This window comes from Ailuropoda melanoleuca, chromosome 2, assembly GCF_002007445.2.
Source record: "Ailuropoda melanoleuca isolate Jingjing chromosome 2, ASM200744v2, whole genome shotgun sequence".
NCBI lineage: Eukaryota > Metazoa > Chordata > Mammalia > Carnivora > Ursidae > Ailuropoda > Ailuropoda melanoleuca.
The window spans coordinates 79,528,938-79,555,955 of NC_048219.1; the positions used below are offsets into that span (position 1 = coordinate 79,528,938).

Below are 27,018 nucleotides of genomic sequence, written 5' to 3' on the forward strand. Positions count from 1 at the left end.
AAGTTCATTTTACCTTTTGTTTCTTTTGCCTTTGGAGATGTGTCATGAAAAATGTTACTTTGGCCGATGTCGTATAGGTTGCTGCCTATGTTCTCCTCTAGGATTTTGATGGATTCCTGTCTCATATCGAGGTCTTTCATCCATTTGGAGTTTATTTTTGTGTATGGTGTGAGAGAGTGGTCAAGTTTCATTCTTTTGCATGTAGCTGTCCAATTTTCCCAGCACCATTTATTGAAGAGACTGTCTTTTTTCCACCGGATGTTTTTTCCTGCTTTATCAAAGATTAGTTGCCCAAAGAGCCGAGGGTCCATTTCTGGGTTCTCTATTCTGTTCCATTGGTCGATGTGTCTGTTTTTGTGCCAGTACCATGCTGTCTTTGTGATCACAGCTTTGTAGTACAGCTCGAAATCCGGCATTGTGATGCCCCCAGCTTTGTTTTTCCTTTTCAACAGTTCCTTGGAGATTCGGGGCCTTTTCTGGTTCCATACAAATTTAAGGACTATTTGTTCCAGTTCTTTGAAAAATGTCCTCGGTATTTTGATCGGGATAGCATTGAAAGTGTAGATTGCTCTGGGTAGTATGGACATTTTAACTATGTTAATTCTTCCAATCCATGAGCATGGAATATTTTTCCATCTTTTTATGTCTTCCTCAATGTCTTTCACGAGTGATTTATAGTTTCTAGAATATAGATCCTTTACGTCTCTGGTTAAGTTAATTCCAAGGTAACGTATGGTTTTTGGTGCTATTGTAAATGGGATGGATTCCCTAATTTCTCTTTCTTCAGTCTCGTTATTCGTGTATAGAAATGCAACTGATTTCTGGGCATTGATTTTGTATCCTGCCACCTTACTGAATTGTTCTATAACTTCTAATAGTTTGGGAGTGGATTCCTTTGGGTTTTCCATATAGAGTATCATGTCATCTGCAAAGAGAGACAGTTTGACTTCTTCTTTGCCGATTTGGATACCTTTGATCCCTTTTTGTCTTGATTGCTGTTGCCAGGACTTTTAGTACTACGTTGAATAATAGTGGCGAGAGTGGGCATCCTTGTCGTGTTCCTGATCTTAAGGGAAAGGCTTCCAGCTTTTCCCCATTGAGAATAATGCTTGCAGTAGGCTTTTCATAGATGGCTTTTATGAGATTGAGAAATGTACCCTCTATTCCTACACTCTGAAGGGTTAATCAGGAAAGGATGCTGTATTTTGTCAAATGCTTTTTCTGCATCAATTGAGAGGATCATATGGTTCCTGAGTCTTGTCTTGTTAATATGATGTATCACGCTGATCGATTTGCGAATGTTGAACCATGCTTGCATCCCAGGTATGAATCCCACTTGGTCATGATGGATAATCTTTTTAATGTACTATTGCATTCTATTAGCCAGGATCTTGTTGAGGATTTTGGCGTCCATATTCATTAGGGAAATCTGTCTGTAATTCTCCTTTTTGATGGGGTCTTTGCCTGGTTTTGGGATCAAGGTAATATTGGCCTCATAGAATGAGTTTGGTAGCTTTCCTTCTGTTTCTATTTTTTGAAATAGCTTTAGGAGAATAGGTATTATTTCTTCTTTGAATGTTTGGTAGAATTCCCCAGGAAAACCATCCGGGCCTGGAGTTTTGTTATTTGGAAGGTTGTTTATCACTGACTCAATCTCTTCATAATTAATTGGCCTGTTTAAAAAATCAATTTCTTCCTGTTTCACCACCTTACCTTTTATACAAACCATGAGTTCAGATGTTATGCCTGTTGTACTCTGATAGGATTATTTTTACGGCCATAGAAAAAGTTATACCCCTTTGGGTAGGGCGGAATGGTTTGCCTAAATAAGACATTCTTATTATCAGTCATTCATAGAGGAAGAAGGTCCTCACACAGAGGAATATAGAACAGGTAGAAGGTGGCCCTTGTGGATTTATCTTTTCAGGGTTTGAATTTAGAGGAGTTAAAAAATGTTGAGGGTCCTCCTTACCGATATGAGGAAAATGGCCTTTGCCACAGCCCTGCCTAATAGGAGCCAGGCCAAGAGGCTTTCCTGGACACCCAAAAGGTAAGTACTCATGTTTTATAAGTCTGTTTATTGGTGCATTACTCTGCTTATCCCTGAATTGTAGTCAAGTTTAATCTGAATCACAGATTCAAACTGGAAAGTCTTCAAGGACTAGGAAAAGTTAATCAGCCCCGGTATAAGATAATAAGGAGTGGAGCAGTATGGTGAAAGTGAGTCCGTACCCCTCTAGGCCTCAGAGTTCAGATGTTTTAATTGTGCTTCATGAAGTCCTTCCCTTTATAGCACTAACTGCAGTACATGTTTGCTTGACATTTCTACATCATGCATTATTCAGTAATACAAAAGAAAGTAGAATTCTTTAAACTCCTGATACTTTAATCAGCATAAAGTAGAAAAACAACAATGACAGAAAATCGTGTGGGGGTTAGAAAATGAGGAATGGACAGGCATTTGGGGGGTGGCAGATACATATTGCAGCCCCTAGTTAGTTACAGCTTGGGCTCTGCTGTACTATTTAAGAAGCAGCAAAAGGGGAGGGCATCTGGGTGACTCAGTTGGTTAAGCATCCAACTCTTGGTTTTGGCTCAGGTCATAATCTCAGGGTTGTGAGATCCAGCCTCATGTTGGCCTCGGCACTGAGCATGGAGTCTGCTTGAAGATTCTCTCCCTTTGCCCCTCTCCCCAACTCGGGCACCCACTCTCTCTCTCTAAAATAAATAAATAAAATATTTTAAAAAAAGACAGGCCAAAAAGGATGTGCTACCCACCCCCCCAGTCTTCCTCATGGTGTCGGTGATAATTTATGTAACATCCCCAAGGAAAAGTTTAATGTCAGAACAAGAGTCTTAGTAACAACGTTTGGCAGTCACCTCCCTCTATGGAGATTCTCCTTTTAATGTCACCTTTGGCGTATCAGGATTCACATTTAAGAGACCCAGTGAACTTCCTGACAACTTCTTCCACAATTTTCTCATCTCAGGCCCATGGTTCCATTTTGGTCACCATGGCCACAGTGACTGAGATGGCCCACTACATCCTTTGCAAAGGACAGCCTTCAGCTTCAGACTCCAAGCTAACTGCTTTTAGACAAGTTCTTTTCTCTCTAGTGTCTTTGAACTCATACTCTCAGACTGAGGGCTTTAACTCTATCCTGCTTTGGCGAGCCCTCCTTAAGTCTTCAGGTATACAAATATACCTCCCCCAGTTTACCACCTCCAATCTGGTAGCAAGAAAGAAACTGGAAAATCTTGTAGGGGAATACTCTTTGTATTATGCTACCAACCTTCAGGACTGCTAGTTGACTCAGTACTTGAGGGGCAGAAGTAGAGTAAATCTCACCATGCTCAGAATATACTATTCTGAGGAAGCTATTGTTTTTATCACTCCCTCATCCCCACCGTGCACACACACCTCATTATCTTGCCAAAGCCACATCCAGTGGGAACCAGAATCTGAAAAAGTTAAATGCCGAAGTAAGTTAAGGAGAGGCACAAAGACATAAATTGCAGACAGGTAACACTTATTGGGGTAGCCATCCAAACAGAGAACTAAAATACACTGCCTTCCTCTCATGTTCCATCAGACCCAGACAGGCTAGAAAACACAGTTTTTTGCTCCTGTTTCCAGTGAAAAGTTAATCTGGAAGCCTTCTAACTCCTTCTTGTATTGTCCTTGTCATCCACTAGTCCATTGCTTTGACCAGCGTAGGTGTGAGACCCCATTATGTGTGAAGCAGTCGAGGTGTGCTTTAACCAAAACATGGGAGTACGTGATTCAGGCTATGTTGGCAACCAAGCCCCCTTAACAGAATCCAGTGGAACGAGAGAGAGATGGATTCCAAGAGTTAACGGGGAGGATTCTTCATCACTGCAACCGTGCTCCTAAACAAAGGATTTTCTACCAAGAACCTAGGGAAACCCCATCTCATCTCCCCATACTCAAAGATCGTCAGTAAGCTGTTTTTAGCTTACAAGTACTTTAAAGCTAAGATTTAAACCTAGGTCTGCTTAACTCAGCCTGTGCTAAAGGCTAGGCCATTTTCATTTTATTTTGTTCAAAATCCTCAAGTCATAGGGGAGGATAGTGATGAGGAAGATAATAGGCAGAAAATGTGGGGTTGTTTCAAAGTCCTAACCCTGACCATTCTGCCTTTGTATATGCTGTTTCTTCTTCATAGAAAACACTTCTTCCGTGGCACCTGAGTGGCTCAGTCGGTTAAGCATCTGCCTTCAGCTCAGGTCATGATCCCAGGGTCCTGGGATCAGGCCCCGCATTGGGCTCCCTGCTTGGAGGGAGCCTGCTTCTCCCTCTCTGCCTGCTGCTCCCCCTACTTGCGTTCTCTGTCTGTTGGGTAAATAAAATATTAAAAAAAAAAAAAAAAAAGAAAACACTTCTTCCTTCTACCTAGTAAGCTGTGTACAGGACAACCTAGAGATGAAAGAGTGGCAGATAGCCTAACAAGGGAACAGTTTTAGTAATTCTATTATATAATTCAAGCCTCTTGGTAATGCAATATAGGTTCACCACTGATTAATGTGAATTAATAAGGTTTCGTAATTACATTTATAACCAGGTTCTTTCTACATAATTATTGTTTATACTTGTATAAATGGCTTAGGAAGGCCACCTCTAAATCCAAATTGAATGTAACGTTTCATTTCCTATTTCCTTTATTGGGGGTACATGATTATTTTGGGAAAAGCATTGGCTTGAGAATTAAACTCCATGTCTTTCTGTATCTCCTCTGGAAGACCTAGGTCTTTTTTAATTTTTTTTTTAACGTATTCATAAGTCTTTCCAATCCGTGGGAAGGGCTGTCAGTGGATCCTCTGAATTATTAAGGACCTCAGGCAAACATGTATGCAGTCTCTGTACTTTAAAATTCAGATATTCCAAAGTCCTCATGTATTGTCCACTATTAAGAATGCAAAAGCTACAGAATTCAGAAATTATCTTAACAGTATCGGATAGCCATATAAATATGTTGTGATCTAACTTATACATTCTCCATGTAGAAAACTTTTCCTCAGGTTAGCAAAGCAAGTTAAATTTCTCCTTAATTTCCACCTGAGGAGAGAAAGCTGCGGGGAGTGAGGGACAGGGTATATTTTAAGGTAGATAAGAAAGGCCTAATGCTTCAAGGATAGATTTTCTTTTCTTTTTTTTTTTTAAAGATTTTATTTATTTATTCGACAGAGATTGAGACAGCCAGCGAGAGAGGGAACACAAGCAGGGGGAGTGGGAGAGGAAGAAGCAGGCTCATAGCGGAGGAGCCTGATGTGGGGCTCGATCCCATAATGCCGGGATCCCGCCCTGAGCCAAAGGCAGACGCTTAACCGCTGTGCCACCCAGGCGCCCCAAGGATAGATTTTCTATTGTATGTTGGAGGGAAGTTTAAATTACGTTTTAGAGTTTGGAGCCCCTTTCTGTCAGTTTGGAAAGTTATCCTTTCCAGGATAATCTCTATTAGAAATTAAGGCTTTCTTTTCAAAAAGTTTTTTGCCTATTCCTTTTCAGAGAGAGCACAGTTTTAACTCACTGAAGAGCATTTCCCATCTTTCGATTATCCAGTTCCTTTTATTCCTCTTCCCTTTCTTTTCTTTTCTTGTTTTTTTCTTCCCCTTTCTTTTCATAGACTGGAAGGTATCCAAAAATAAAGGTCTTCAGAAATGGAGGTATACATACATGGTGCGTAAGGACAGTTCCATGTGCCTAGGTCTCTAGGCAGTCTTCCTCCTGGCCTTTTCCTCTTGGCATTCTACCCTTGTCAGGAAAAAAAAAAAAAAAGTATAGACTCCCACTCAGGTGCCTTACTTCCCTGAGAATTTTGATTCTTGTATTCAAGATCTATGTGGACTTTGGTTTAGATAGATTTTTGACACCAGAATTGTTGAAAAGCAATAAATTACTACTGTAATTTGTTTATTTTAAATATTAGTGATCTCTGTTTTTAACTTGTTTGGGAAAGAAGGAGCTATGAATTTTTCTCAGCCTTTGATGCAGGGCTCCAGCTAAACTAGCAAAAATGCTGCCTCAAAGAAACTAAATATTTTTTCTTTAACAATTTAACTTTCTATTCTCCTTCAAAATGTTATCACTATAAACTTCTTACAAACAGGGACTGTTTCTTCCCTTGGTATCCTACCGATTGCTTTATATAATGGTACAGTATGGCTAATAAAAACTTTTGACTATTTTGAAGTAGTGAGTGTCATTATAATAATAATGATGATTAAGAGCAGTTAACATTTACATAGCAAATCTCCTGTGCCAGACACCGTTGTAAACATTTCACATAGAGTTGCTCAATGTAAAACCACTTTTATCCAGTTATCTTTATTTTTTTGGTGAAACGCTTTTAAGAATCTGTGTGCTGTAGTGAATTCCACAATTCAGCCTTCCTCTCCCCAACAAGAATAGCTAGAATTCCACTGTCATCCCTTTATTATTTTGATTCCAAGAAACTGTCACGTTTTAGATCCATGCTTGTCCCTAAGGCTTGACCTAAATAACACAATAGGTTGCTGGTTTGCTTATCTTAGGACATAAGGCAGTAGACAAAGCCTAAAGTAACTTTGCACTTAGTGTAAATTCTTGATTACCTTCACTGAAGTAAGAGATACAATAAACATATTCATTTGAAGTCTGTTTCCCCTACCTTTTATTATTTTTCAGAAAAATAATCAGGACCAGCTTCCTCGGCAAATGTAGGGAGATACAGATCTTCCCGGCCTTATGATGAGGTTACATCCCAATAAACCCATTGTAAGTTGAAAATATTGTAAATAAAAAAATGCATGTAATAAAGAGTAAGGGATTGGTTCCATTTAGAAATATAACAAAGTGACAATAGTTTTTTCCCCAATTCAGTCTTTATTTCTGTTTTAAAAGGCCATTTAGCGGAGCCTGGGTGGCTCAGTTGGCTGAGCATCTGCCTTTGGCTCAGGTCATGATCCCAGCATCCTGGGATCTAGGCCGAGTTGGGTTTCCTGCTCAGTGGGGAGTCGTCTTCTCCCCTGCTTTTGCTCTGTCCCTCTCAAATAAATAAAGAAAAAATAAAAAATAAAAATAAAAAACCATTTAGTAAGGGTACCTGGGTGCCTCAGTCGGTTAAGTCTCTGACTCTTGATTTTGGCTCAGGTCATGGTCTTTGGGTCACGGGATCTGGCCTCGTGCTGGGCGTGGCACCTGCTTATGATTCTCCCTCTCCATTTACCTCTTCTCCCCCTGCCAAAATAAATAGCCATTTAGTCTCATGCAATTATGAAATTTCACTATTTAGCAGTGAGAGGAAAGTTGATAAAACTGCCACTAAACAAGCTTGGGACCTGACTTATTAACAAGAGAGTTAGTGCATTTTCTTCTAGACGTAAGAGGTGTTTTTGCCAGAGTGGTAATTCTTTCACACATTTGGGGGATGGAGGATAATCTGGCTTTATTTACTTAGGAATTTTTAAAGGACTAGCCTAGAACTACTTATAAAAATGCTGTTCTTCTAAAGGCTCTAAAGAGCACCACATTTGTTAAGGCCACCAAAGCTCTTTTCTTGGCTATGTCACAATTCTGCCATTTCAGAAGATTTACAGATATTGACCATTTACAGCCTTAAAGTTTGCTGCAGTTTGGGCACATAACACCACAAGGCTTTAGTGCAAGTTTAAGTCACTGATTCATTTTACTTAATTCATTTATTCTTTCATTCCATGTTTATTGAATGCCTACTATGTGCAATAAGATTTTTATAATTGAATTCTATTTTTAAATTGTTAATTCCTGTACATGGAACAAAATTTTTAAGGTACAAGGAATATACAGTGAAAAGGAAATCTTGCACCCCTGTTACCCAGCTATTCACCACACCTCCTCAGAGTAAACCAGTGTTAATAGTAACATTTTGTTACTTTGTATCCTGCATATATTCTGTGTAAATAAAAATATATACATTTTTTAATATATAATGGTATAGGGCATATACTATTCTGTCCCTCTTTTTTCACTTAACAGGTTCTCAGATTTATTGTTCTTTTGGTACGTTAGATTAATTTTAATATCACAACCAACACATTTCAGTATTAAATTGTTAAAAAATAGGATGCCCTAGAAAAGACCTTAAAGTGATATCCTTAAAGTCAATAAGGACAGTGTTTGTAATGAATCAAAAAGTTATCACAAAGACTTGTCTTTGCTAAAAAACAAATTCTAAAAATAGTTATACATATGAAACAACCCAAAACATGAGAAATTTAAAAAGAATAATATATATTGAGAAAAGAATAGGTACAGGCTCAGATAAAAGTAAAGGGACAGTAAGTTACGTGATGATGTGCTTTGTTATTTCGTACGTGACCAGTGAGTTACAAGTTGTTCTTTTGGATGATCCACTATCAGCAGTAACCTGCTCAGCCAGTAAGTCAAAGCCCAGCAAGGGGGTTCTATGTTTTTCTAGTGTCTCTAGCTTAGTATTTCTTCTAAAGGCTCTAAAGAGCACCACATTTGTTAAGGCCACTGAAGGCTATTGTTTTGGGTTTTTTTTTAAAGTTCTGGTGAAGATAGCCACTTCCAAGGTGTTTGCCTGTTTATTTACCTAGCTCGTGCCCCCCACAGTATGTGATGAATTGTAGGTACATACCTGAATGTAAATCTTTTGTTCTGCTGCCATAATATTGATACATATTCTATAATAAGTTGTGCATTTAAAATTGAATACCTGCAATGTGCTAACTTTCTGCCTGTTTTCAAATATCAGCCTACCAGTGTTTAAGATTTATGAGTGTTTCAATGCATAAAATTAAAAAAGTCTTAGTATTTTATTCAAAATACTTCGTTATTAAAATGTTGTTGGAAAAGGTGCTCCAGAATAGAGCCCTAAAATGACTGATAAGTTTGGAATTTAAAAAGCAAAACAAGGGGCGCCTGGGTGGCTCAGTTGTTAGGCATCTGCCTTCTGCTCAGGGTGTGATCCCGGAGTCCTGGGATTGACCCCTGCATCGGGCTCCCTGCTCCCCTAGGAGCCTGCTTCTTTCTCTCCCACTCCCCCTGCTTGTGTTCCCTCTCTCACTGGCTGTCTCTCTCTCTGTCAAATAAGTAAATAAAACCTTTAGAAATAAAATAAAAAGCAAAACAAAATCATAAAATGATTTGTGGATAGGCCAGAGGAAAAGTTAAACAAACAAACAAAAAAGTACATTACTTGAAATTTTGGTCTGGGACCATATAATTAGGGCGATTATGATCTCCAAAAACAACTTTGAATCTCCCTGAACCTGCAGGGCAACATCAAAAATAATGAGGAATTTGAGGTGTCTCAAAAAAAAGTGAACAAGTAAAAAAATGAACAAAATAATGGAGTAGACAACCAGAAAAAAAAAAAAGACGCAAATGAACAAAGCAAAAATATTCAGTAATAATCAGATATGGATATTGAATCATAAAGCCTACGACCTCAAAGGGTTTTTACATGGCATATTAGCAAAGATTTCTTTAAATTATAACCTCTAGGGTGTCTGGGAAAAGCAGCATTCATACATTACTAGTAGGAATATCTCTAGTTATGAAAATTTGTTCTTAGGAAATAACCACTTATTCTTGTACAAATTTGTTCACTACAATGTTATTTATTTATTTATTTATTTATTTATTTTTAAGATTTTATTTATTTATTTGACAGAGAGAGAGGCAACCAGCAAGAGAGGGAACACAAGCAGGGGGAGTGGGAGAGGAAGAAGCAGGCTCCCAGCAGAGGAGCCTGATGCAGGGCTTGATCCCAGAACGCCGGGATCATGCCCTGAGCCAAAGACAAACGCTTAACGACTGAGCCACCCAGGCGCCCCCACTACAATGTTATTTATAACACAGATTATAAATAATCTACATGTCTAGCAATAGTAGGTGAGTTAAATTATAGTATTTAATAGTGGATTGCAAATGCAGCATGGAGAAAAATTACGCTTTAGAAGAATGTGAGGAAATCTTTATGGTGTATTATTAGGTAAAGAATGCAGGTTTCAAAACACTAAGTACAAAGTAATCACAATTTTATTTTTTTATTTTATTTTATTTTTTTTAAGATTTTTATTTGTTTATTCGACAGAGATAGAGACAGCCAGCGAGAGAGGGAACACAAGCAGGGGGAGTGGGAGAGGAAGAAGCAGGCTCATAGCGGAGGAGCCTGATGTGGGGCTCGATCCCATAACGCCGGGATCACGCCCTGAGCCGAAGGCAGGCGCATAACCGCTGTGCCACCCAGGCGCCCCCACAATTTTATTTTTTAAATAAATATGCATAAAAGTATGGGCACTAAAGTAATAGATTATAACTCAGTGGTGGGTTTATAGAGTGGTATTTATTTTCTTCTTTATATCTTTATTTGGATATATTTTATAATTTTTAAGTGGTGCCATGACTACTTGGGGAAAGAAAAGGGCAGACATTCTATATAGAGAGCTTTTTATTTTAAGCATCTGTGGTAAGTGATTTAAAAAAAAAACTGGAAAAAAATTGAGCATTCTGCAAAAAACAAGATGACAAAGGGGAGAGTTTGCTTGTCAGATAAAATCACAGAAAATTCAAACTGGAGGATGTTTTAGAAATAATTTAACTCAACACCCTCTGTTTTACAGATGAAAAAGTTAAGTCCAAACTTAACCAAGGCCACAAAGATAGTGTTTAGAATCCAAACAATATTGGATTTTCTTATTCCTAAGATCCTTATCTCATCTTTCTTCCTTTCTATTTATTTATTATAATTCCATAGTTGGCAACTATGTTAAGTCTGAAAAAAGAAATGGAAAACTTTAGGATGAAGAGAAAAAAAATTAGGATAAAGGGTATCTCAAATAACATGGTAACATAGCTTTTCTTCCTATTTTTGAATTAGCATTTGCCAAGAAAAAACACACACACTTTGTACTTGTTTTCAGAATAGTGCATTTGAAATAAAACCTCTAAATACAACTTCAGGATGGTGATTTAAATATCCCTCTTTCTTATATTCTTCCTGTTTCCCCAGCCAGTGCTATTAACCTCAAGGCCACAGACCGATTACAAGAAGTAAAAATTAAAATCAACTGTTTCCATGGGACCTACTAAAATCTGAGTTATTGATGGCTGATACCGAAATGTTTATGCAACTGTAATCAACTATGTGTTTGTCAAAGAATGTAGTACCCACTTACATATGAAAAGGAACATCATGTACATATCTGTTCATACATTTACACATTCAACCAATATTTATTGAGTACCTATCATGAGACAGACACTGCTATACTTGGGTATAAAGTGGTACTTGAAACAGACCCCAAACCTGACCTTGGAGCAGACAGTCTAGTATATAATAATCTCCACTAAGTTATATATTATAAGGCAGTAATCATGTCTTATTCAGTACAATGAATATAGATTTTCTTTGAATATAGACTTAATGAATGAATTTCCCAGGAGTTATTTTGCCCTAAAGTAAGAAGTTGTTTATTATTACTTCGGAGTTGTACTTGTGGTAGTTGAGGAATAATATGGACTAAGGAACCCTGATAAAACCTCGCTACTAACTTTAGCATGCTTCGTCCCACGTCAACCTGTCTTTCAGATCACCCCAAATTGGGCCTAATGTTTGGTTATGAAAAGATTTCTGACAAAAAGGCATATGAATGTGGCCACCCAGTGGTAAAACGAGCAGCCTCGATGCTCAGAGACTGCTGTCATTTAGATTAGAACAAATTATTGTTATTATTGTAATTTTGTTCTTTAAAAAGAAAATCCTCTGACATTTATTTTACAGTGGTTTTTTAGTTGCATTAGATATTTGGGAAAGTAATGTGAGAGATTATATGACCCAGCATTTTTAGAACAAGTAACAGATTTCAACACCAACACTTAACAGAAATCTCTAAAGTAATACATTTTTAAATGATCAGAATATCAGGAACTTAAATTTTTGGAGATTAATTGTTATGCAAACATACCATTTGCTGACATCTCAGTCACTTCAGGATCTGTGCTCTTGAATCAAAGAATCAAAGGCCTGTAAGTGCTTTCCTGTTATCTCCCCTGTAAATAATAGATTTTTCTACCTTATTTTACCAGGGGAGGGAAACACAAAATGAAAGGCAAAGATTTGATAGCTCTCCTAAGGTCTGGTCTACCTAATGGATAAAGTGGCACTTACCTGGGACTTCCAAGAGTTAGCCTTTATTGTGTCCTCCAAAGGAAAGAGAATGGATTGTCCTCTGGGCTGATATAAACGGGGGAAGACAGCAGCTATAAGTGACCTTGTGTTCTGATACGGTCCTGGCATCTGGACAGAATCTTTTTGGTAGCCTGTGCTTTGTCACTTTCTAGCAAGTCCAGAGGCTGGGCACCATGAGATTCCAGGCCTCCTTGAGGGTAGGAGAAAGGGATCCCGATATTCTCAGCATTTGGTTTTCTGTCTCAGATGAACTTTCAAGTCCAGTTAATGAGCAGGCACCATGCCAGGAAGAGATACATGAGCTTGGACCTCGAAGGGTATGTACTCTGAAGCTGAAATCATAAACCAGAACATCTGACGTGTGTCTCATACACAATGAGGGAGGGAGGGCTGTTGATGGAAATGTCACACGCAGCTGCTTTTAGCGCTTGGCTCTCCCCGAGGAAGCTTCCCCCTCTGCCACTACACCCCACCCTCTTCCTGCATGAAAGCCATTTAGGGCTCTTTAGTTCTTATCCTGCGTGCTGTGAAGCAGGCTGAAAATTTATATCTGTTACATCAGTCTGGTTCGTGGCTGATTGATGTACCTGATGGGCTATGGGAGTGACCGGCTCAGCTCTGTTTGGCTCAGGAAAGAATCTACCTTAGAGAAACAATTGTGTGCCCTGCTCTGTTATGTAAAGAATGTCGCTTAGAGTCCTAATTAAGCTACTTGTTAAACAGCATCCTTTGAACAAGTCACTTTCTTCTACCACTTCTCCAGCTATATGATTAAGCATGTAATCCTATTGAGATTTCCTAGTGGGGTTGTGAAGACGAGCTGTTCCCTCCATCCGGAATTCTCTTTCCCTCCCTCACTGTAAGCCATGCCAAATCCTCCTTATCCTCTGGATTTAAATTGAAACGTCAGTTTCTTGAGCTCTTCCCTGACCCTACTTTCTTACTGCTGAAAACCAAGAAGTTTCCCAGTTCACTCCATAGCACCTGTTACTTCCCCTTTTGCAACCTGTGTCATGCTCATTATAATAGTTGTTCAGTGTCTATCTTCTCTATTAGACTCCAAGCTCCGTTGGGGGTAGGACTCGTATCTGTCTTTTGCACCTGAATCTCCAGCACCAAGCACTGTGCATGCACACATTTGGTGCTTAATAAACATTTGTGGAATAAATGATGAATTACATCTCATAACACTTTGAGATTCCTTTGTGAAAACCAAATATTGAACTTTCTGTGCCCTCCTATCATGCAGGTAATGTTAAGAACAGGTGTTGAATTAGAGCCAAAAGGACAGCTACTTATTGTGCTTTCCCCATGCCTGACTGCTGCTTGCCTTCTCATATCACCACAATCTAAATTCTTATCATCATGGCAAATTGTTCCCAACTCCCTAAGCGATCATTTCTAGGAAGATTGCAGTCTGTGTTCATTTTTTAAAGGAAACCAACCATCCAAACTGGCTTTTAGAGTCAAGTGTTGTATTTCCTTATATTTTCGTTGATCTAAAGAATCATCAAGCTCCCGTAGATAAGATTTTGTGTAATTTGTAGTTTTACATTTGAGAATGAGTTTGCCAACTTCAAATAAATTCTTATCAAAGTTTTGTCTCCTTGTCAACACTGAGTGTTTCTGAAATGTTAACCTGAACTTGAATATCTTAATTCTTTCTGAAAACTTTTCAGATTCATAGTTAAATGAGGAAAAACAGCTTCAGATGCCATTTATTAATTCATTGATTTATTCATTCAATAATTGTTAGTGAATACTGTAAGCCAGACACGATTCTAGATATTTGGGAATATCAGCAAATAAAACAGATTCTTGCCCTCAAGAAAATAATTATAGGACTACTGTGGTATGGACAGTACTCACCAAATATTTCACTGCTCCTCTGCTTTTCCCAGCCTCCCTTCAGGTAGGTTGGGGTCCTGTGATTACTTCTGGCTAATGGCTTGTGAAAGAAGTGACTGGTATCACTTGCAGGCACTTTCAGACTGCACAAGTTATAAGCTGATATGCCTCCCCTAACCCTTTTTATCCTGTCACAGCAAGCTGGGAGGTTACATATTGCACATGGTACCGCTATAAGATGGGAGAACCTGAGTCCTGTTGGCTACTGAGTGAAGGGGTGGAGCGACACACGGCCTTCACCGCCTGCCACCCTGTGCTAGATACATGACATGCGTGAGATAGAAATTTTTGTTGGTTAAGCCACTAAGGATTCGGGGTTTGACCTCTGGGACAGCCAGCATTAAGTATCCTGAGTAATACAACATGTATTATTTATTTAACATCTTTTATGTGCTAGGCGCATTACCAGGCTGTTTGTAATAGTGATTTATTATTGTTAAAACCCTAACTATTCACTTTCTTTGCCAAAAGAGAGACATACTCAATGTTTATCCTGAACTACTATGTTCATTCTCATTGAAGCTGCTTTTTTTTTTTTTTAATGGTAGCACTAAGATATCAGCCTTGTAAATTTAGAGGGGAAAAAAGGATTTTAGTCTTATTCTAGAGGACTGAATTAGAATGAATCCTTATCCTGATGTTTGAGTAGATTATTTCATTTGCCTTATTTTTCCCATAGATAAAACAGGGACTAATATTCTGCTCCTGATATTACAAGGTTATGATGACCAAAATGAGTTAATATATAAACCATGAAGCACTTACACAAATATAATGTGACCATTCTCATTGAATCTAAGACACCACAGGTTCTAGGATACACCATTATTTTATATTCCACTAAGAAACTAATGATATAAGTTAATCTATGGCACAATACTTTCTTATCACTTTGTTTAAACTTTTTTTTTGGTCATATATAAAAGCTTTGCATTAAAGGGAAACAATTCAGTTTAAGGTAGTCCAAAATGTCTTCATATTCAGAGTCTCTTTTGAATCACTTTTCGACTCTGAAACATTGATGTACTCAATTTTTTCTCAGTGTTTCTCAGTACAGTATTACCCTCTGTGCCATCAAAAGCAGTGGCAGGGGCACCTGAGTGGCTCAGTAGGTCAAGTGTCTGACTCTTGGTTCCAGCTCAGGTCATGATCTCAGCGTTGTGAGATCTGGCCCCGCGTGGGACTCTATGCTCAGCGTGGAGTCTGCTTGAGATTCTCTCCCTCTGCCCTTCCCCCGCTCCTGCTATAAACAAACAAATAAAAGCAGTGGCAATGCTGCAGTGCTGAGGCAGGGCTCCATTTTTTTCTAAGATTTTCTTCCAACCTTCTGTCCTTGGGTTTCAGTTGTCCAGTCATTCAACCGGAAGTAACAACCAAGTTTGTAGGTAAGCAGGCAACAGCAATGGCATTGAAAGTGCTAAACAGTGGAAACAGCTGGAAAATGTCAGTTCCCTCAATTTCAGAGATGTTAAAAAGTGAAAATATATGTATCTTGGATTAGGTAAAATAAAGTATTGGATTCTATGTTTCACAAATAAAGCTATATAATATTTTCATATCATATCTATATACCTAATATCAGCTATGCAGGAGCTCACAGATCATTCTTTGATCTCCTTCTCATAGGTAACACTCTGATCCAGGCCTTCACAATCTTCAGTCTAGCACAATGCAGTAAGAAGAGTCTGGGGTGTAGGGCAAAGGGAACTGACTTTGGGGTCTGAAGACCTGAGTCTGACTCTCAGCCCTGCAATTTTTCATATGTGCCACTTTTGGGGTCAAGGTACTGCTCTGGGGTAATTCACAAGGTTTGGGGGGGATTTAATATAAACAAAAGCATGTTGTAAACTGAAATCCACATGCAAAGGGAGGGAGTGCCAGGGACTGTGCTGGGTACTTTGCATACATTATCTTATTTGATCTGATGTAAATGTTAAGGCATATAGTGTCTTGACAGTCACCTTGCTATTTAATCCATTTTATGCTGTATTAATAAAACACCCCTTTCATTGCTTCATACTTTAAAGCAGAAGTCTTCTAAGGCTGTTTGGAACAAACTAGTTGATGACCATGGGCCCATTACAGAGCTGTAGCCCCTCCCTTGTTCTTGCCTTGTATCCCAGAAACATTTGAAATAAGAGACCCTTGGGCTACCAGCGTACCATCTTCTCTGTGACTCTGGTGCTGAAACTAGCCACAGAGGACCATGCAGAAACTTTTTAATCGATGGTAAAAAGTCCAAAGTGAATCTGAGATCCAGGGTGTGGATCTAAACAGGCACTAGGCAATTTATACAGACTCAGGTGACAGAAAGTTGACATCCAGAAAGCATGGCCTTAGAAACTAGCTGCCCCAGTGACAAGGAGAGTGTTTGGGGGGCTGTAACTCTATTTTGGGAAGGGAAAGTTACCAGCAAGAAATCTAGTACTGAGTACTAGAGATAGAAGGCAGCAGCCACCCCAAAGCCCAATTACCTTTGAGACTGACTCTTGGAACTAATGACCCATTCTCTTCATGTTCTTCTAGCAGGAAGAATTGGGATACTTGAATTGGAACAAAGCTTAATCTACAGATCAGGGTTATAGATTCAAGCTCAAAGTCTAGAGGATATGAACGAAACACGTTATTCTTTTTAAAAGATTTTATTTATTTGAGAGTGAGAGAGCAAGCACAAGTATGGGGGAAGGGGCAGAGGCAGAAGGAGGGGGAGAAGCAGACTCCCTGCTGAGCAGGGAGCCTGATGCAGGACTCTATCCCAGGACCCTGGGATCATGACCTGAGCCATAGGCAGATGCTTAACTGACTGAGCTGCCCAGGCACCCCAACAAAACACGTTATTACACCAACTATATGAAATGCTGTCTTGGAATACTAATAAGTGGGAATGAGGTGAAGTTGGTAGTGGGGGATGGAGGAAGGTGGTTAAACAATTAACTTTTTTATGTTCCAGATGTCCACAAGATAGAGAACTTTGTGAAGCCACAAAGGAGCAAAGACCTACAAAAATTAGGGGGCTTCCAAGACCCATCTCAATACTGCCTTCTTTAGGACAGCAATGCTATAACATTTAATCTGTTATTCAGTGTAACACTCATATTGTTTTCTGACTAGTTTGGGTATATACACATTGAATTCCCATTAGGATTTTAAGCTTGAGGTCAGTAATAGCATTTAAAAAATATTCTACATGTACAATAACTGGCATAATGCTGTGTAGTGCTAAGAAAACTTATTAATGTCACCCCTTCCTATTTGAATCTAGCAGAGATTGTATCTTGCTGTAATGATTGGTATAAAGGTGAGAACCCAAATTGCTTTTTGCTGTTCAGCACATGTTTTTCCACGAACCCAGCCACTCCAGAAAATCTATCTTATTTGCAGAACTATTGCAAAATCTGACACTCCTCTTCACTTCACTGGAATGCCCTTGTAATTGCCAAATGTTGCCTTGCCTCATGGAAATTCTTGGCCAGAAACCTATGGATTGCCAGCCCTTGCAGCTGTTGACCCTAATTCTCCTATAATATCAAATCAAACAACATTTCTTAATGACCTACTGAGAACAAGCACTGAGGTAGTTGTCATTGAAGGTATAAAGATATGATCACTGCCCTCAAGCAGTTTATAGTATGTATAAAAACAAACATATGAACATTTAAATACCAGGTAAAGGCTATGTGACAGTTATGAACAGTAAGAGGGATAGCAAAGGCAATGATGCAGGGGAAAAAATGGCTAAGAATTCACTGCAAGAAGAGGCATTATTTCTACCCCTTCTATCTAGAAAGCCATGAACCCCGTGTAGGAGTTCCTCTTGTCCTGTTTTCTTTTGTGTCACTATTTTGAAATACATTTATGGAAAAGATATGGTGTCCTTATCCCCACAAATCTTTGTTTGTTTTTGAGAGAGAGCATGAAAGAGAGCATGTGCGGGGTTGGGGGAGGGACAGAGGGAGAGAGAATCTTAAGCAGGCTCCACGCCCAGCGTGCAGCCCTACGCATGACTCCATCTCACAACCTTGAGATCATGACCTGAGCCAAAATCAAGAATAAGACACTTTAACCCACTGAGCCACCCAGCCACCCCTGTCCCCTACAAATCTTTTGTGTACTATGGGCCACCTCCTGGGTTTTAGGTTCTTACCTCTTGACCTGAGATTGTTCAGTGGTACCCATTGAGATTCCTGCCTTGGGAAAGCTTCACCTCCCCTCTGCTACTAATTCTGTATGCTAGAGCATAGACTTTTTTTTTTTTTTTCATTTCTAAATAAACTCTGTGCCCAATATGGGACTCAAACTCATGACCCTCAGATCAAGAGTCACATGCTGTACTGACTGAACCAGTCAGGCACCCCTACTCTTGTTGGTTTGTTTTTAAGTTTTGTAGACCTGGGGACCTTGGACTGGTACTAGGCCACAAAGATATTCATTCGTGTTACTCTCTTCACAAGACTTACTCTCTTCACCTAGGATGGTGGGCCAGGATATATATGATTTCTACTCATTCTCATCATGCTGCCTAGAATATAATCCTCCTGGAACAATCTTTTCTTCTGAGATGAAGAGACTTTGTCAAAGGTAGTACAACAGCCACTGTCCCTATTCCTTCACCTCATTTTCCCTGTTCCCTCCCTACCCTCTCTTCCTTGGCGACCTCATCTGTTTCTCTATGCGAATGAATGTTATCCCATTCCAAGTCTTCAATCAATGTGTTCTAAAAGGAGAGAAAGCCTTAGAGTATGAGTCAACTTTATTCCTGGTACTGAACCCTGTTTGTTCTCTTGTTAGTTGCCCTGAGGAACAGGGAAGAGAAGTTCGACTTCTATTTCTCTTGCTATTAAAGGGAAGTGAATGGCAGTCAACCCACTTCATTAAATTAAAGGAGATCCCCTTAAAGGAAAGTGTTAACACACTGAGCTCCTGTTACATGCACATAGAGCATTAAAAAAATATTTGCTTTATGGTGCCTAACATGTTACAATTCATCTTGGCATTGGTTTCTGAGGCCAAAACAGACTTGGACTACTCCAGCTGATTAGTAGGCACGTGGCTAGTGGCCTGGTAGGTGCAAATTCTCGCCTTGAACTTTCCCAGGTGTGGAGAGTGTAACGATGACTTGTCCTTATATGCTTACCTTTTATTACAGTGATTTCTGTGTGCACCTACAATGTGGCTTTTTTTGAGGAGAGAATCCCTTCTCTCATTCATCTTTGTTCCCCTCCACATCATCAGGTGCACTTGCCAATGTTCAGCAGATGCCTTTGAATCGATCAGTCAAGCAATCCTTGCTAAAGTGGTAACCTGTTGCCTGGCTTTGTGGAAGTCTTTCAACTGCATGTGCCAGCTCTCTAAGAATTAAAAATCACAACAACAACCGTTACAATAGGAGTTACCTGTGGCAGCCATGAACAGCAATTCTGACAGCCAGTGACAACAAGAGAAAGGGTAAGGAGTCATGCTGGGAGTCATCCAGAACCTAGCTTATGCAGAGCCAGGGAACAGCTCTGAGGAATTACATCCAGAACAGAGCTGCTGGAAAACACCCACATTCAACAACAGCATCTCTGACTTTCAGTACTCGGCAGACAGCCTCTGAGAGACCCTGCTCCATGTGTTACACAGTGAGTGAGGAAGGGGAGACTCTCTGTGGCCCCAGCCTGTAAACTTGAGAGATTCCCTGACATGAGGATTGCTGAGAGACTGAGCAGATGCAATAGGAATGCCTGTGTTCTTCCCTGACTGCCTATTTTGGCCATCTCCCTGCTTTTAGACTCTGCAGTGGAGGGGTCAGAGGCTTGAGCCAATCCAAAGATCCAGGAGAAAGATGTGGAATCTACCTCAATGGGTAGGGCCAATTAAGACAAGAAGGGAGTGCACAGAGGGGAATGTTCAGAAAACAAACTTCTTGCAAGAATCTGGAGTCATAAAGGGGCCACGTCTTCCTACTCAGTTAACCCCTCAACACTGATGGGAACTTCATTTTCATGTATGAATGTTGGGGAGAGGTGAGATATGGTAAGAAATCATGGTATCTGAGTAAGTAGACTTGATAGTCTAGTCTCCTGGTTGGCTTTCAACGAGGATAATTAGTAACTGTATCTTGACTTCCCTGATTAGCTCTACCCCTCTCTCCCAGCATCATCTAGAGATCTTTTCAGGGAGGGGCTGTGGAGTCATCGACTCCATCCAGTGTTCTGTGTCCAGGCACTAGGAACTCCCGGGCTCCCTGAGAGTCTTTCCATCCTGTAGAAGGGAATAGTAGGCCCTGAAAGCCAAGGGCTTCAGTTCTTGTACCTTCTCAGTAATGCTGGGAACCCCCCCCCGCCCCCCATGCTCTGCCTTTGCTTTGTGCCCGAAGATACGTCAGTGCCTCACTTGCAGAAGGAGAGGGGAGGAGTTTGTCCACACTATTCTTTTTTTTTTTTTTTTAAGATTTTATTTATTTATTTGACAGAGATAGAGACAGCCAGCGAGAGAGGGAACACAAGCAGGGGGAGCGGGAGAGGAAGAAGCAGGCTCACAGCAGAGGAGCCTGACCTGGGGCTCGATCCCATAACGCCGGGATCACGCCCTGAGCCGAAGGCAGACGCTTAACCGCTGTGCCACCCAGGCGACCCTGTCCACACTATTCTTATGGTCTGCTGTGCATGGCTGTCGTGTGGCACATGTGCACAGCGAGGCATCCATTCGGTGCCTTGAGGTTCTGAAGTTACCCTGAGTCCGAAGGTTCTGGGGTAACTGCCCTGCTTTCAGCTGCTGTAGCTGATAGGGCTTCCAGCCTCTTTGGTTCCAGGCATTCCATATTGTTATCAGCAGGAGACTCCCAGGCATTCTGGAAGCTGTGCATGAGAGTAGCAACCGCTGCTGTTGCTGTAGCTGCCTGGACCTACAGCAAAGAGCCAAGAAAAAAATTCTTTCACACCCTGTACACTGAATTCCCCCAGAGCTGGCATAGCCAGGCAGTCAACAGAGCCATGGAAATCTTCAGCCAGCCTATCTCTTTCAGTAGTTACAGAAACAGTGTTTGTCACCTTTTTGCTTGGAGTACGTAGGTGAAAATTGTTGACAACAGTCTCTGTTTCTGAAGCTGGAGAGCCAGCCAGCAAAAGTTTCATAGAGGAGAAGGCAGCTTCCATTGGAGGGGCCTGTCTCTTATTGCTGCTATTAGTACTTTGTGACCTCAGTGAGAGGACTTCCCACCAAGAACCTGGAGGTCAAGCTGCCCTTTTAGATTTAAACCTTCAAGTCAATGCATTATGTATCAAAGTATAGCTGTTCAGAATCTTAGTGAAAAAGAATTATGCTGTAACCTGAAAAAAAAATTAACCTAAATTCAAGAAAGAACATAGAGTCAGCACGGGTCGGCCCTGAAAACTTAGGAAGAAAGAGGATCTAGGAGGCAAATCCTGGTGGTGTTTATCCAAGTGTTTTTAGGTGAGAGGTTACACTGGTCTGTTCGATTTTGGAAGCAGGTAAATTGCCGCTTTGGAGTTGGGTAGATTTTGTTCTAGCAAACATTCACTCATAAAACAGACATCCTTATTTCTAGTTCCATGCTCCGTAAGCAACCTGCTCTTACAATCTGATTCCCAAATATTGGTCACAGGACAAGAATGTTTTTCTTTATTATTTTCTTAATTTTTAATTTTTTTTTAAAGATTTTATTTATTTATTCGATAGAGATAGAGACAGCCAGCGAGAGAGGAAACACAAGCAGGGGGAGTGGGAGAGGAAGAAGCAGGCTCATAGTGGAGGAGCCTGATGTGGGGCTTGATCCCATAACGCTGGGATCACGCCCTGAGCCGAAGGCAGATACTTAACCGCTGTGCCACCCAGGTGCCCCTAATTTTTAATTTTTTAAGTAATCCCAACGTGGGGCTTCAACTCACAACCCCAAGATCAAGAGTTGAATGCTCTATTGACTGAGCTAGCCAGGCACCCCAGGACATGAATGTTTTAGGCCTTAGCTATTGTATTTCTTTCTATTTATACTCATAATTTTCATTATGAATACACTGGTGTTCTGAATTTGAATACCAGGCTCTGGGAGCTGAATTCAAAATCTGTGTGTTAACAGATTGGATTTCTAAGCCTATAGGGCTGAGGACCAGAACCTCACTCTGATGAAAGATAAGACCATACCATGGAGGACTTTTGGGGTTCCTGGAAATTCCTGACGGGCCGGTGGTCAATATCCTTACTACTCAAACTGCTAAAGGTATCAGGGACTGGCAGGGTAGAATTGTGTTTGGTCTCCTGGTCTGGAGTTAGATAAACTTAGTGTATATCCTTTCTTTCACTTTTAACTTAAGCAAATTGCATAATCTTTCTATGCCTCAATTTTCTCTCATGTGATTTGGGTGTAACAGAAGTTTCTACTTGAATTGTTAGGAGAAAATGAGACAGCATGTTAAGCAGTGTACGTATCCTAGGCCCTTATGTAATACCTAACATAAAATGTTGCTCAGTAAATAGTAGTTACTCTTATCTTTAGAACTCTCACTAGATGCTAGGCACTGTGCTAAAATTAATATATTTGCCCAAAGTAAAACAGTTGGCAAGTGGTAGAATCAGGAGTTGAACCAGGCCAAAGCTAATGTATTTGACTACTAGCTTAAACTGTCTCTGATAGTTTTAACAAACACAGCAAACCTTGAGCTTCCAAAATGTATTGTTTCCTTCAAAGGAATAAATTTGTATATTTATTCCTAAGCCTATTCAGGACTCTTCTTTTGAACTCATCTGGGCAAATCTTTGTTCTTTTTTTTTTTTTTTTAGAGGTAGGGGGCACTGAGGGAGAGGGAGAGAGAGAATCTTAAGCAGGCTCCATGCCCAGCACAGAACCCCGTGCATGACTCGCTCTCACAACTCTGAGATCATGACCTGAGCTGAAGTCAAGAGTCAGATGCTTGACTGATGGAGCCACCCAGGTGCCCCAAATCTTTGTTCTTTAAGAGAAGATTTGATCTTCCTTAATAACCAAAACGTACTCATTGCCAAGCCCAGTAAGTAAAGTGGAGAATTACAGTGGGACATGCTATCTTTGGCCTAAAGCATGTGGCTAAGAAAGCAATTCCACAGAAATAGCAAATAGCTCTTTGTCACAAAGCATTTTCTATCATGGCGGACTTCCGTTTCCTATCACATTGGTTTTGTATGGAACGAAGTAGGAAAATATGTATTATTATTTGTAAATTAGGTTAGCTACAAATGGGTTAAATTATTGTAACTAGTTAGCAGATTAATACAAACATAAAGTTTGCCAATGAAAGCCTTGTCTTTTTAACAGTTCTATCATTGACATGAAAATATGCTCATCAAGTTGAGAATGAGTGATTTTTTTTAAAGGAGGGCGATTGAAAATTAAGTTTACAGAGTTAAATGTAAAATCCTGTACTTCAAGCTAGAAAAAAATAACTGCATGTACAGAATATAAACAATATAGCCTAGCAGAAGTATCACAGAAAAATGCTTGGGGGGGGCACCTGGCTGACTCAGTTGGAACAGCAGGCCACTCTTGAGTTGTGGGTTCGAGCCCCACATTGGGTGTAGAGACTACTAAAATTAATAACTTTTTTTAAATGCTTGGAAGTTTTAGTAGATATGAACTTAATCTAAGCTAATGACTGCCAAGAAAAATACTAAGATAAGGAAGCACACATTCTAGACAAAGGTGGTGATATAGCCGCTGTACTCTGCTGATTGGATTTCTGAAAGCTACCATTTAAGAAGCTACAATTTGAATATGACCAAACTGAACTGCATTCAGAAGAGAGTAATCACGGTAAAAGAATTTGAGAAATGTTGAATGGTTAGGAGATGTGTTGTTTGAAGGTGAAAATATTGGGGCCATCCAAGATTCCTTTAAATGTTTAAAGTGCAATCACACGGGGAAAAGATTCAGTTCATTTCATATGGTAGCAATGGATGGGACAAGAAAAGTGGGTGGAAGCTTCACTGAGATAGATTTTTAGTTCAGAATGCAAAAGAAGTGTATAAAATTTTGACAAAAAAACTAAAAATGAAATGAGGTTTCGGGAAAAAGTTTCCCCATCGCTTGAGGTGCTCCCACAGAAACAGAAACTGAACTACGTCTTTCTCCCTAAGAGAGGACTTAAGCCTCTCTAACAGGATCAAGGATAAAGATCCTATTTATAATCAGCACCATCACCCAAAAGCAACTTTAAAGCACCCGTACGTGTGGTGAAGCTCGAGCCACCAACTGTCCTGATTTTCCCGGGACTGAGGGGTTTCTTGGAGTATGGGAGCTAGATTGTGAAAACTCTGAAGAGTCCCATGCAAACTGCAGCAATTTCATCACCACACAGCTGAAGGAGTTTTGGTTCAAGAAGGTCCTTTAAGTCATGTTGAAACACACAAAGAAGATACACAATCAAGCCTTCATTGAATCAACACATGAATTAATGAAGGCGTTGTCGTTTATTTTCCATATAACTGGATTTTCCAGGTATTTATTTATTTTTAAAAGATTTTATTTATCTTTCAGAGATTGAGAGAACAGATGGGGGAAGGGGCAGAGGGAGAAGCAGACTCCTGGTGGAGCAAGGAGCCTGACTTGGGATTCGATCCCAGGACCCTGGGATCATGACCTGAGCCAAAGGCAGACACTTAACCGACTGAGCCACCCAGGCGCCCGAATTTTCCAGATATTTAAAGTTTACTCTTTAAATACCAACAAATTTGTATGTATTAGATTTTAAATGTCTTAAAATACATTACATAGTTCCCTGTGCTTTTTATCAGACAATATGGAATATAAATATCTTCGTTTGAAAATATATTAGGAAAGAGTTGGGATTGGAATATAGAGCGGTAAAACAAAATAGGTAGGACTTAAGTTTTGAAGTTTGACAGAGGTGGCTTTGAACTTGCCTCCGTCCATCGTAGCACATCAAGTTATTTAATCCATGTCTCAGTTTTCCCACCTGTAAATTGGGGATAATAGCTACATAGAATAGTGCCCAGTAGACCATGGTAAGCACTCAGTAAATGGTAGCTATTTTATCATCATTGTAAATAGCCCCCAGGGTTATTTTCTAGGTTAAACAGCTCTAGCAAGTTGCTCTGCCTTCTAGATCATCTGAATGGACTCTGCTGTCTGCTATCAGAATCTCTGGTCTGTGTACTTGATCTCTTTATTTTATACACAATTGAATGACTGTGTGAGGGCACTTTAAGATCTGAAGAAACAAAATGCATGTACTTTTTGATGGCTGTTTACTCACTGATATCTAGTCTCCGGACTATATTCCAAATACTTGAGAGTTTTGGAAACATTACCTACCTGTAAGTGTGGCATTGCAAAAATCAGTCAGTTAATCTGCTTACACAGCCAGAAGTTTGAAGTTTTGTTTTGGTGGGGGTTTTTTTTGTTTTTGTTTTGTTTTTTTTTTGGTAGGCAGCAAAGCAAGGTTTATTGAGTGATAGCAAAGTGATAGTACGAAGCTCCCAAGGAGGGAGGGGACCTGAGGGGGTTGCCCAGCAGTTTGAAGTTTAAATGATTGTTCTCCAACATAATTTTACAAAGGCTCTTCTCTTTGTTCTATTATCCATTTTTGTAAAAAAAAAAAATCCTTATTCTTTTCTTAAGGTTCCTCAAATACTGAAGTACTTGGATGAAACACATTCCTCCTCAGGGAAGCCCAGGAGGGTAACATTCCTTTTTTTCTCCTCTCTCTCTCTCTTTAGATTTTATGTATTTATTTGTCAGAGAGAGAGACCATGATCAGGGGGAGTGACAGGCAGAGGGAGAAACAGGCTCCCCACTGAGCAATGAGCCTGATGTGAGACTCAGTCTCAGGACCCTGGGATCATGACCTGAGCCAAAGGCAGACGCTTAACCGACTGAGCCACCCAGGCGTCCCAGAGGGTAACATTCCTAAAGCACAAGAATGAGACTTTTTAGTCCGTAATTGCTTTTCCCTTGTAACTTTACCCTTGATCCTAAATGAAAAAGCAGTAAACATGCATGGGAGATTCACAAGGAGAAGGGTTGAAAACAAGAACATGGAGGCATGCTTAATATGGCCGCACTGACGTTCCCTATCCTCTCTCTCTCCTCCTCCTGCAGACCTAACCACGACAACCCAAATCTCTGGGTCTTTACTTAACCATCTGCACTCCTCATTACAGGACTGGACAGAGATGACACATTGAAGTTGTTCTCTTAAATCCATATCACTCCCCTCAGGTGTGCCCTGGGAGGGAGGAAACACTTCAGAAGAGCAGATAAAGTCAAGCATACTGGCATCATTCACATATCTGTCAGAAAATTGTGGAATTTTAAAAAATCTCTTGAGGGAGGCCAAAGTTAACCTGTTTGAAACTGACCACTGGGAGTTGGCCTTCTGACTAAGGGTTTGGCTGTAAGTAAACAAACAACAAAAAAAAATTAAAGACCTTGTTTTTGATCAGACTGTTCAAAGACAGACTTTTGTGGGTAAAAGTTCACTAGGCTGAAACAATAGAAACATTGGAGAGTGGAATACGGCCTTCACCCTGAAAGCAGAGGTCTTTGTTCACCTTTGTTGGCCTCCTTTGAGAGCATGTCCGCGACTTGCTTCACCTCTCAGAATATTTTGCATGTTCATCTTTGATATTCGGGGAGTCAGAAGATACTATGTTCAGGGGCGCCTGGGTGGCACAGCAGTTAAGCGTCTGCCCTCGGCTCAGGGCGTGATCCCGGCGTTATGGGATCGAGCCCCACATCAGGCCTCCTCCGCTATGAGCCTGCTTCTTCCTCTCCCACTCCCCCTGCTTGTGTTCCCTCTCTCGCTGGCTGTCTCTATCTCTATCGAATAAATAAATAAAATCTTAAAAAAAAAAAAAGAAGATACTATGTTCAGCAGTTGGGCATATTTAGGTCTCGGAAAAGCTGGCAACAGCTTTCAGC

The 27,018-nt window shown here is 40.2% G+C and overlaps 2 long non-coding RNA genes across 2 annotated transcripts in view; one reads left to right on the forward strand and one right to left on the reverse strand.

Annotated features, from left to right (window-relative positions):
* Window positions 1-19,550, forward strand: part of LOC117801034 — a 27,039-nt gene extending 7,489 nt beyond the window's left edge. The window contains exons 3-5 of the long non-coding RNA XR_004623357.1: window positions 1,928-2,050; window positions 6,686-6,775; window positions 11,019-19,550. This is a non-coding gene — a long non-coding RNA (uncharacterized LOC117801034). The remainder of the gene's footprint in view (window positions 1-1,927; window positions 2,051-6,685; window positions 6,776-11,018) is intronic.
* LOC109489475 lies at window positions 2,680-12,263 on the reverse strand. Its single transcript, XR_002142509.2, has 5 exons — window positions 12,177-12,263; window positions 7,104-7,237; window positions 5,696-5,773; window positions 3,422-3,462; window positions 2,680-2,718 (listed from the first exon to the last, which is right to left on the reverse strand). It is a non-coding gene; the product is annotated as an uncharacterized LOC109489475 (long non-coding RNA).
* Window positions 19,551-27,018: the final 7,468 nt, after the last annotated feature.